Source organism: Cannabis sativa, chromosome 2 (genome assembly GCF_029168945.1).
Source record: "Cannabis sativa cultivar Pink pepper isolate KNU-18-1 chromosome 2, ASM2916894v1, whole genome shotgun sequence".
NCBI classification, from domain to species: domain Eukaryota; kingdom Viridiplantae; phylum Streptophyta; class Magnoliopsida; order Rosales; family Cannabaceae; genus Cannabis; species Cannabis sativa.
In genome coordinates, this window is record NC_083602.1 from 65,156,687 (window position 1) to 65,168,328 (window position 11,642).

General features: G+C 31.6%; 1 long non-coding RNA gene across 1 annotated transcript; it reads left to right on the forward strand.

Annotated features, from left to right (window-relative positions):
- Positions 1-234: 234 nt before the first annotated feature.
- Positions 235-2,609, forward strand: LOC133035078 (uncharacterized). Its single transcript, XR_009686359.1, has 3 exons — positions 235-554; positions 1,410-1,472; positions 2,368-2,609. It is a non-coding gene; the product is annotated as an uncharacterized LOC133035078 (long non-coding RNA).
- The last annotated feature ends 9,033 nt before the right edge of the window (positions 2,610-11,642 follow it).

Genomic DNA, 11,642 nt, shown 5'->3' on the forward strand with positions numbered 1-11,642 from the left:
AATATAATAAATTCTAAATTTTGACATTTTTTATATAATTTTTCATAGTATGAGTAACTATTCTACTAATAACACGAGAAAAATAAATTAGTCATAATTCTTTTAATTATTTTAAACTGAACAAATGAAAATTAATTAATTAATTATAGAAATATTATTATATTATAAGTTTCAATAAATAAATCTATCATTTGCATAAATTAAATTGGATTTCAGAAACAATATAAAAAATTGATTAATTTATTAAAAACTCATTAATTTTAAAATCATTGTTATCACCATGTGAGAATTATATTTTTGCCCTTGTATGCTTGAAAATGGGAATTTGGCCCTAAGGGTAATGGGGTAATTGTGCATTTTGGTTTTTGAGTCATTAAAAGAGAAATATTAAGCAAATGGGATTTTAATTTCTGCATTTTTCGAGCCCTAGCAGCTGAACCCCCTTCCCTCTCTCTCTCAAAACTCATTTTTCTAGCTTTAATTTTGTGGTGATTTGCTTTTGGTAGTAAGCTTAGTTTTGGAGATTTGGGACTTTGTTCTTGCTTGGATTTGAGGTAGCTTTTCTTACTTTCTAATTGAATTTGTTGCTGAAATTTCTGGGTTTCTTCTTTTTCAAAAATCGAACCCCTTTCCCTCTTAAGCTATTTCTTTCTTTGATTGAATGTGTGAGTTGTTTCTTGGATCAAAGCTTTGTTTAGTAATCTTTGTGCTTGTGTTGAGGTAGCCATTTTAATTGATTTATTTTGAATTGCAAGCTGCTGTAAAATGATGGAAAATTATGTTCCATGTGTGAATATGTTCATCTTTGCATGTGTGTTGGATTAAGGGGATAATCTTATTGTTTTTGGCATGTATGTATTGCAAAGATATAAAATTGTTCCTAATGGTTTTAAAGGCATTTGCTTGAGTTATATTAAGAATAAATTTGCGTCAAGATGCTGATATTTTTATGGTTATGCAAGCTCTTGATTTGAGATTTTTGTTCTAGTAAAAGCTTGCTAAAAATTGATGATTATTGATGCATATTTTGGTGTTGTTGGAGAGTGAATTAGGTATAATTCTTCTCTAATTATTTGATTTATGCTAGGTGAAAGTTTATTATGATTGTGGGCTAGTTTAGCATGAAAATTGGTGTTTTTGGATGCATTTTCGTGGCTACAAACTGGGTTCGTGGGTTTTTAAACCCGGTAGCCGCGACCATTTTATGACAGCTTATTGTATTTTTTTTTGGGGTTTTTGTTTTGGCCAAAACTTTTGACTCGAGACTCCGTTTGGGACGTTCTTTATATCTTTGGAAAGCTCGTTTCGAGCTCTATGTGGATATCTATAATTTAAATGCCAATTTTATATATTTTGGAAATGGATTTGGGAATTAATCCTATACTTGTGTATCATGGGATTGTGACTAGGATTACTGATACTTGGTCAGGAGCACCCGGAGATTTGGAATCTCCATATTTGCGGGACATCAGGTAAGACAGTAGTTAGCACGTAGAGTTATTCGTGGTGGCGCTTATATGGAATATGATATATATGAGTAACTAGAAACCGGGATTAGAGTTATTACTCTAAAGTGAGCAGTTTATTGGCCTAGGGTTATTACCCTAGTGAATTATTAATAAGTATTGATATGCCATGATATATGTATGTATATTGAGATTATGAATTGTGCGTTTATGGCATAAATAAGCTAGACTCGGTAAACTAATACCTTGAGTTTAATTAAATGCGGTCTAGGGTTATTACCCTAGAATATTATGAAAGTAAGAAAGCGATGATGTATGGTAATATTGTTAATCCAGTGAAGACATGAGTCAAGGTTATTACCCTCAATAGATATTATTTTGAGCATACTGTAATATGTTATATGAGTGATTATTTAGTATACAAGTTAGAGTTATTACCCTAAGATTCTATATGTTATAGTATAAATTATGGGCATGCATTTATGTTAAGAGTTATGTGAATAAGACATAACTGGGTTAGACCTGGTATATATCACCAGGATAAGCCACTGAAAGAACGTAATGTATGGATTACGTATATATATAAATATTGTTATGCGAGCAAGGCATAACCGAATTAAGCTCGGTAACTAGAACCGAGATGAACCGTTCTAAGGCCTTATTGTAAATAGACGTGTAAACGTAACACGTAGGTCTATGCCACATAGACATAAATAGACGTGTGAGCGTAACACGTAGATCTATGCCACATAGACATAAATAGGAGTGTGAGAGTAACACGCGGGTCTGTGTCATACAGACAAATGTGAAATGGCATTAATATTTATGTGATGTGTTAATTATGTTTATTAATAATTATACTGTCTTGTTGGGCTTGGCTCACGGGTGCTCAACTGTGCAGGAAAGGGTAAATCTGTCTCTGATCAGCCATGAGTGCGAGAGCTGGGCGATGTATGTACATGTTCGGGCCACACTAGACCAAGCAGGTTGGGGTCTACCAGTGACATACTTTTAAAACTTTGATTTTGCCGCCTAGGTCGGCTAGTGAAAAGACTTGTAATATTTTGTAAAATAGATTTGGGATCCCGAAACATGTAACTTTTGATTGTAAAGTAAAGTTGATTACAAGTTTTATTTTCAATATGTTTTCGATTAAAGTTGAAATTGCTCGTGTTTATCTTTTTAGTAATCCCGTTTAGGGGATTAGGGTTTCTTAATCACCTTGGGTAACGTGCCTATTTATTAGGGTGTTACATCATAAGAGGAGATGAAAAATCCTCCAACCAAGAACATTCATTATTCACCATAAAAGCAAACTTAGCCAAAGTATGGGCATAAGTATTAGTAGATCTGTAAACATGAGTGATTTATGCTCGTAGTAAATTAGACACTAAGGGCTCTTTTGGTTTGCCGTATTGTATTGTATTGGGTTGTATTGTATTGGATTGGATTGGATTGGATTGTATAATTTTAATACAATACTACGTTTGGCATTGAATTGTATTAGTATGTTGTGTTAAATTATACAATGTTTGGCTCACATTGCATTGTATTGTATTAATTAAAAAAATTTGCAAAAATTCAAAAATTGAAAAAAAAAATCAAATAAAAACTGAATTTTTTTTAAAAGAAACTAACTTTTTTAAAAAAAGAAATGAAAATTTTTAAAGTGTTTAAAAAAACTAAAAATAAATAAATTAACTAAAAACACTATTTTTTTTTTTAAAAAAAAAAAATTCATGTCATATCTCATTCTAACCCGAATATAAATGTCAATTGTAAATATATTGTCTTAAAAAAGTAACCAAATTGTTTTTGAAAAAAAGTTTACATAACTAAAATAGACCTTGTAGCACTGTCAAAGTTTCAACTATTAAACAAAGTTCAACCGACCAAATCAAAATTCAACCGACCATATAAAAGTTCAACAACCAAAACTAAAGTTCAAACGACAAAATCAATCCTCACCTAACACTCCAAACGTTCTCCTATTTATTATTAGATCATTCACACATGCTATGTCACTTTCACCTATTAAACTCTCCAAATATTTTAACCGAGTCTCATGTCTAGCAAAAGTACGATCTAGAAATATACGTCTCCTATGACGGTTGCGTACCATTTTATACAGTAATAATTGCAACATCATACACATGGTCATAAATTGAAAATGTCATGTGAAAAGAATAATCATAATCTTCTTTTGTTGCATATCCATATCTATTAAGCATTCTATGTACATAAAAAAAAAATGTCATTTAACAATCATAAACACTAAATCAAAAACTATATTATCATGAACTATATTGCATAACAAACAATATCATAGTCACCTGTGATGGTGTCTACCTAAAAGCTCCCCCAATACACTACAACTCACTCACAGGAAACAAAAAGAAAAAGCTAATAAAGTTTGCATAAGTTAAGCACTTGATGATGATGATGATATATAATTTGTACAAATTCACTGCCATTTGCAGCATAAAAAAGTTCTCACTATTAGATCATTTACCACTTCCCTTTAGGGACAAATCACAATTTGACAACTATTTGTTGTACTTACAAGAACCAACTAAACCTTTCTTACAATATAATAAGAGTCGGCACTAAATATATTATTAGACTATCTTTGTTTATCTTACAAAGAGATTGATGAATAGGAAGTATAATGTAACAAACATGATCGTCATTGCAAACTCATCTAAATAAGTTGGATGATCAGGAAGATGTCTTACTGCATTAATCTAAATGCAACCTGGCAGAAGACAATTACAAAAAGAACTTGAAAAGCCAACCATCCTTTAATAAGAATAATGAAAGTCTAAAACATATTCCTACTTAAATGCATCCTAATGTACATCTGCTATATGCATAGGTAATATGATCATTTTAATTTAAGAACACAAGTAACATGTTCTCATCATCAAAGAGCAGAGAAATACAGTACAAGTTGATATATACTACAGGGCCAAGCATAAATGGAGCATGCTCAACCACAATTTACTGACTGAATTTAAATTTTTAACTAAACAAACCTTTGCCATTTATTATTTCTGTCTTCCAGATATGATTATGAGCTATACATTTGTTTGAACTAGCCCAAATATCTTGGATAAGCTTATGAAGAGTTGCCGTTTCTTTTTCCTTTTTAATAATTTTACAGACCCAGAAGGTAAATGATGAAACCTGGAAGTTGACTGATGACATTTGGGATAAAAAGATTGAAGACATGAAAGCTGAAGCTTCAGCAGTGGTTGAAGAAGAAAAATAAAAACCTTAACTTCTAATGGCTACCCATTTTCTATAAAAGTAAACATCTTTCCCTAGTATTTAGAAATTTTATTCTATGTTGTTTCCACTATGAAATCAAAGGGAATTCCAAGGAGCAACTGCATATGCTGTTTGAATTTGTTGGGTTTTATGCCCTAAATAAAACTCTATTTCAATGTAATCCATTTTATTCAACATCAATAAAGAAACATAAGTATTTTTCATTCATTTGTGTATGTTTCGGTTCATCTTATCAATTGCTTGTCTATTTGATTTATAAATTCATCTGAAACGCTTTTCACATACTTGATCTTGTTTATTGTGTTGTCAACACATTGGAAAGTAAACATGACTATGTGAATAAAGTTTCCTAGATTTATCAGACACAGGATTTTACTGATATGATAATCTACAACAGAGTTTACTTGCATTTGGAGAAATGCTATGTTCTTTCCAGAGCATTGGTTAAAGTAAAGCTCATGTTGGGTGCATGGAGTATGCATTGGAAGAGACCGATATTGAACTTTGACCTAGATTTATTAAACTTACCGTAATATCTATTCAAGTCAATATCGCCTAGTTAATCCTAGATCAAATGATCTTAATCCTGTTATGATTAGGCTCAATCTCAAGAGTGTTATTCGTGTTCTTTGATTTGTTAGTTAAGCCTACTTTTGGGTTAGAGTGATACGTACATTTTAGGAACACGGTAGTGCAATTGAGTGGGAGCGCTAACATAAACATGGAATCTATAGCTTCTATCTGGCGAATAGTAAGTAAAGGATGATCTCCTTCGAGCTTGACCAAACGAAAATAAATGGTGGAGTACTCATTTCACATAGCTGAAATATCATTTATACGGGGTTAAGTGTTTTAAGGATAAAATACATTGTAGAGTGTAACGATAATCTAATCCCTTTACAGTGTAGATCATTCATATAGAGGATCATTGATCAAATTAGGATTATAACAATGGATAACTAATGACGTGTCTATATGGTGGAACATATAGAGCGTTCTATATACTGAGAGTGCAATTCTAAGTTCTATGCGTGGATTCAACGAAGAATTAATAAGGCAGTGAATTTAGGTTATAAATTCTTGATCTGCTTATTGGAAGCTCGGTTATATAGACCCATGGTCCCCCCACTAGTTGAGATAATATTACTTGCAAGACTCATTTAATTGGTTTTGATTAATCAATTATAATTCTCAAATTAGACTATGTCTATTTGTGAATTTTTCACTAAGTAAGGGCGAAATTGTAAAGAAAGAGTTTTTAGGTCCTATTTGTTAATTATGATACTTTGTATGGTTCAATTAATAAATATGATAAATGACAATATTATTTAATAATTATTTATAGTTATTAAATAGTTAGAATTGACATTTAAATGGTTGAATTTGAAAATTGGCATTTTTGAGAAAATGAGATGCAGAAATGATAAAACTGCGAAATTGTAAAAAGTGAGGCCCAAATCCACATAGCCATGGCCGGCCACTTTTATAGGGTTTATCATCTGATATTTTCATTATTTTAATGCCAAATAATTCAAACCTAACCCTAGTGGAATGCTATAAATAGATAGTGAAGGCTTTAGGAAATTTACACTTACACATCTGATTTCCTTCAGAGAAAAACCTGAGCCTTCTCTCTCTAACCTAGCCGCCACCTATACTCACTTCTTCTCTCTTGAATTTTGAACCTCTTAGTGATAGAGTAGTGCCCACACACAACAAGTGATACCTCAATCATAGTGAGGAAGATCGTGAAGAAAGATATTCAACAAGAAGGAGTTTCAGCACTAAAGAAGGAGAGAAAGAGATCCAGGTTCAGATCTTAATAATACTCTGCGACAGAAAGGATACAAGGGTTAGAGATCTGAACGGAAGGAGACATAATATTTCGCTGCACCCAATGTAAGGTTTCTCATACTTGATATGTGTTTATTTCATAATCGTTTTAAAAGTTCATATTTAGGGTGTTAATCAACATACTTGTGAGTATAGATCCTGGTAAAATAATTTCCAACAACTGGCCTCAGAGCCATGGTAATTGATTTTCTTGCAAGAAATTTGGACTTAAAACGATTTGTTTGTGTTTTGGATGGTATCATGTTGTTTTGAGTGTTGTTTGATGATTGATTGATGTTTGTGAATTTTCGTGAAAAATAATTGAATATCTGTTTCTGGAATTATTTTGATTAGATAGTATGGAAAAAATTAAGCAATTTACTTTTTTACAGAACCCAATTTCGATTTAATTTGAATTAGTTATGATTTTTTGAAGTTTCGAAAAATATCAAAGGTGGTGCAACTACCCACGAGCGCGGATGAGGGGCATCCCTCGGACAGCACGCGCACAGACAAGATTTTGTCTGAAACCGAGCCTCGCGCGCGGAGAGGCTGCATGCAGCCTCCTGCGCAGAGGTTTCTCGATCGGTCATGCACACACTCATGCGCGTGCGGGCAGTATGCTGTAAAGCTCGCAATTTTTTCGTTTTTCTTCGTTTTTTCATGCTATTTCATGGAATTAACTTCCGATTTTTTGTGTGCTTTTGTATTTTGATTTTTACTTTTCAATTTTCAAATCTAATATGAGAAATAAATTAATTTGAATTTTTTAAATTTAATTTTAGATATTAGTGTAATTTGAATTTGAAAACAAGTAAATATCTATCTTTTTGCTTGATTTTATATCTTATTTTTAAATTTAATTATTTTATCTCATTTTTTAAATTTAAAGGTCAGATATTAAATATTTTTTAAATTAAATATTTTTTAAAATATTTGACCTTATTTAAATTTAAAATAAGATAACTATAATCATTTAATTTTAAATAGAAGTAAGATATTTTGGTAATTTTTTAAATTTTGTTATTTTATTTAAATTAAATTATAAAATCTGAAAAAAAATATTTATTTTTTTTATTTTATATTTAATTTATAAAATAACTTTAAAAATTTAAAAGGTAGTTAGCAATTATTTTTGAAATGATATTTAGGTTAGTTGAAACTTAATTTTTCAAAAATTGTAGGTTTAATTTTTAATTTTTTTTATTATTATTTTTAAAAACTGAAATATTTTTTTATTTAAATATTTTTGAAAATAATTATTTAAATTAAATAATTCCTACATCCAACTATCTAATTCATCTTGTTGCAGGAGTATGTGTTTTAGCTTGTATGTAAGTTTTATAAAACCTATTATTGCTTGATTTCAAATAGTCATGGTTAACTTGTTGACAGATCCAATGATCTGATTTTAACCCATGGTTCAATTGGTCAAGAAAATAATTTGTAATAGGTAAATTTTACAATCTTCTTTCATCTGTGTATGACCTAGCAACATGATAGGATCCATCCAAATGTGTGCCTGTGTGAGCCTATATGTTTAATTTTTGTTATAGATGCATATAGGTTGTTGTTGCTAAATAAAATATCATATTTTTTGATAGATTTTATTTGAGCCCATTTAGTTTTTAGACCTATTCAATTAATAACAGTTGCTCATTTTAAGGTTAAATTCCTCTCTTTTGGGCCTTGTGTGAGAGTTGGGAGCCATAGTAGTGCGTACGACATGCTGAACCCAGCCCCCCCTCACATGAACTACCCCAATTGTGAAGGCCCATTTGCCTGATTTGGATAACTGTACTAGGTTAATTAAATTAGTTTAACCTAATAAAATTGATTAGCAACATAATTAATTTCATTTATTTTGAAATTAATTTAAGAAAACCATAGTTTAATGAATTATATTCAAAGCTAAACTATATGTATTTTCTTGTATTTAACTAAATATAGAATTATAACCAACTAGATTCTTTCTGAAGCTTAATTTAAATTTTTCATTAAATATTCCTATTTAAGTTGAAAATTAGTTATTTCTAACTAAGCAACTTAAATCTGAATATCTTTTGAATTTCAAATTTCAAAATTAAGTTGAGGAATTTTAGGAATTGGTTATTAAGATTCTTTAGATATTTTTTAAGTTGATATCTTTTCAAATATTAACTTAAAAAGGAATATTTTTTAAATTAAGTGGTTATAACTTAATTTTATATTTAATTAAATCTAATTTGAAAGATATTTAAGTTGATTTTTTAGATTCTTCTAAACAACTTAAACAAGATATTTTCAAATTTGTTCCATTATTTTCGAATTTATTTTTTCGAATTTAAATAATAATTGAATTTAATTAAAGTTGATTTTTTATTTAAACGAACTTTAATTTGTAATTTTTCATTATTAAAATATGGAACAGATGATTAAATAAAATACATATTTTTTTTAAAATGATGAGCTTTAATCAAAAAGATATTCGATCTCCATTGTTGGTCTTACAATAGTTAAATTTTTTCAATATAACCTCGAGATGCTAGACTTCGTCCCCCTTATGGATGGTTAGTCGTTGAAAACTTTTAACACCGTAAGATCTCATTTGATAAGTGTTTTGTGAGTTTTCGTCTCTATTAGACTCTCCCCTACGGTGACTACTTAGAGATAAACTCATAAAACATGAAATAATGGTGGAAGCTCATAAAATGAGAATAACCTTGACTCTCGCCTACCGGGAAAACGTTGGATTCTCATTTTGATCGAATAAAAGGTTGCTAAAATGGTTTTATTTTAGATGAGCTGACTACTCTATTCAACTAATGTTTATCTTTGACTCTCGCCTACTGGGACACTGTATTTCATTATGTTGGAAACCTTGGAAAATAAACTATGTTAGATTTAGTATTTTTATAACATATGTGATTATTCGTTATTTTCTGAACTTGTGTATGAATTTGAACCAAAACCTTACTTCTGTTTTATTGATGTGTTGTAATGCCAATAACCCTCATCCCATTCCACTCCTAGTTAATATCTTAGCAAATGAACTTGAAGTTATAAACTCCTTGTCAGAGTAATACTTCACATATGCTCATGATGAACATAAAATTCCAAAAAGCAGGTAAGCTGGGAATTGTTCACTCTGAAGAGCAAATAGTTCATAACTCCATAAATCCTACTATTTCAAGCTTCACTGAGAAGATAAGAGAAAGTGATTCCACTTCCTCAAGCTATACTTCACAACAAATTGTACAAGCAAGAACAACAATTCACAAATGAATAAGCAGTGATGCTTTAGTCTTCGAATCATGTGTTTTAGAGAATGATAAATCCATTTGGATTCTTGATTCTGGGTCTACAAACCATGTAAGTTGTTCATTGCAATTGCTTGAGAAATGGAATTATTTGAAATCCGGAGAGTTGAAACTTAAGGTTGGTAATGGCGAAATGGTTTCGGTTAGAGCTAGAGGAAAAGCCAAACTCAAGTTTCAAAACAGAATTTTGGAATTAGACAATGTCTTATACATTCGAAATTTCAGTAGAAACTTGGTTTCTGTTTCATGCTTACAATTGCAACAATACAAATTAGATTTTTCGAGTTCTGGTTCTACCATTTCTTGAAATGACATTCATATTGTGTTGCATCCATGGAACAGGGGCTTTATGTTCTTAGACCAGAAACACCTTTGCCCTACATAACGAACTTTTTAAAGTAGCTAAACCTAGAAACCACAAAAATCAAAAGATCAATGATGATAATGAAACATATCTATGGCATTTACGTTTGGGTCACATAGGCTATGACAGACTAAATAGGCTAACCAAAGACGGTCCATTGAAAAATGTTGTCATAGGTGAATTACCTGTTTGCGAGTCTTGCCTAGAAGGAAAGATGACCAAACGTTCTTTCTCTGCAGAGGGAGAGCGTGTCAAACAACCCCTAGGGTTAGTGCATTCAGATGTTTGCGGAGCTTTGAATGTAAAAGCCCGAGGTGGTTATGAGTACTTTGTCACTTTCATTGACGATTACTCTACATATGGACATATTTACCTTATGCATAAGAAATCTGAAACGTTTGAAAAGTTTCAAGAATTTCATGCTTTGGCTCAAAACCAATTAGGTAAAACATTAAAGATCTTGCGAACTGATAGGGGTGGAGAATATATGGATATGCAGTTCAAAGATCATTTAATTGAACTTGGAGTTGAATCCCAATTAACCGCCCCTAGCACTCCACAGCAAAATGGAGTTGCAGAAAGACGGAATCGCACGCTTTTGGAAATGGTTAGGTCCATGCTTAGTTTCAACTCTACATACGTCCTTCTAGGGATATGCAATTCAAATGGCAACCGACATTCTAAATGTTGTTCCATCTAAATCAATCCCTAAGACATCTTTAGAACTATGGAATGGTCGTACACCTAGTTTACGCCATTACAGAATCTGGGGGGTGCCCTACTCATGTCTTAAGAAAGAAAGACGACAAACTTGAGTTAGGAACTGAAGTTTACATGTTTGTCGAAAATTCTAAAGAGACTAGGGGTGGACTATTTTATAGTCGCAAGGATGATAAAGTGTTTGTTTCCACAAATGCCACTTTCCTTGAAGATGACTATATTAAGAATTTCAAACCACAAAGTAAAGTAGTGTTGGAGGAAATGCTTTCAGATATAAGTCCTTCCAATGTTCCATCCTCTTCCACTCGAGAAGAGGACAATCCCACTCCCTCAGTCGAACCAGCTGAGAGAACTACTGCTAAAGTTCCTGTTTAGAAGATCACCGCTCCTCGTCGTAGTGGGAGGGTTTCAATAAAACCATCTCACTATGGCTTGGATGGTGAAATCAATATGGTCGTTGGTGACGGCATTGAAGACGACCCATTAACCTATAAACAGGCAATGGCTAGTCCGCAATAGAAACGATGGTCAGTCGGCATGGATTCAGAAATGGATTCCATGAAAAAGAACAAAGTTTGGGAATATGTAGACGCACCTGATGACTATCATCCAATCAGATGTAAGTGGGTTTACAAGAAGAAAAGAGGAGCTGGAGGCGAAGTCGAAACT